This window comes from Sorghum bicolor, chromosome 6 (assembly GCF_000003195.3).
Source record: "Sorghum bicolor cultivar BTx623 chromosome 6, Sorghum_bicolor_NCBIv3, whole genome shotgun sequence".
Taxonomy (NCBI): domain Eukaryota; kingdom Viridiplantae; phylum Streptophyta; class Magnoliopsida; order Poales; family Poaceae; genus Sorghum; species Sorghum bicolor.
In genome coordinates, this window is record NC_012875.2 from 14,062,452 (window position 1) to 14,063,609 (window position 1,158).

The following is a 1,158-nucleotide window of genomic DNA, read 5'->3' on the forward strand; positions in this document are numbered from 1 at the left end:
CTCTCTTTGTAGACGATCATTCAGTAAAGATAAGGAATGTTGAGCGAAGCATTCCACAGAGCTCGTTGCCCTGGGTGCGTCACGATGGACAAGGAAGAACAGTAGCTGCCTAGATTTCATTTGTCATTTGCCATGTAATCTATTTATGATAAAATGTGTACCTTATGCTATGTGCCCTTTTCTATTTCTACATGTAAGGGTTACTAGTGCCATTGATATCGTATTGGTCTCAAACTTTTACTAAGGGTTACTAGTGCCATTGATGTTCAATCCACCAAGTTTGGGATTTTTCTGATGTGGTTTGTTACTTTATCCGGTTTAATTGAATTTTTGTGCGACGTCACCCACTAATTAGCGCTTGAACTAAGTCTATCCCTGAAATGACTCCAAATGGTGCCAAACTTCTCCACAGGGTCTTATATATCATAGGAAATAAAACTTTCTTGTGGTTGGTGGAAAAACCTAGTGGGATCTAGGTGTAGTCCACCAATTTTTATCTCATTTAGCACAAAGAAAAATGTAATAATAGCTTGCATGACCAGAAAATCCTAAGATCTTGTGTGGGGTTATCATTTGAGTGTAGAAGCTTGCCAAAAAAATTTCAAGACATTTGGAGAGAGGCATAACATACATGCTACACAAACGTATAAGAGTCATTCCACCGAACTATGCTCAAACATATGGGTTCCTCACATTTATATTGTCAACAATAAATTGCACAAAGGAATATATTTTTCATAGCATTTACACACTACAATAAAGCTAACAAAATTGGATTTACATTTTTCTGGTATTCCTAGAATTATTTATGTATTAAACAAGATATGAGGCACATATTCAATTTAAATCATTTTAAATAAAGCTGCATACAAAAGTACCTCAAACATGAAATTTCATATTTTTAACAAGTGTCTCTGGTCAAGAGGAACACAACAAAAAAAATTTCACTAATTTAGGACAAATATTTTTGAAGATACGATTTTTTGAATCATTTAAATAATTTCTAAAAATATATATAAGGAAAACTTTAAATAAACTGAAAATCCATTTATACTGGCGGTTGACTAAGCCAACCGCCTGTACAAATGCATTTGTACAGGCGGTTGGCTATAGTCAACGCGTGTACTAATGTAGTACATGGCGGTTGACTAAGCTAAC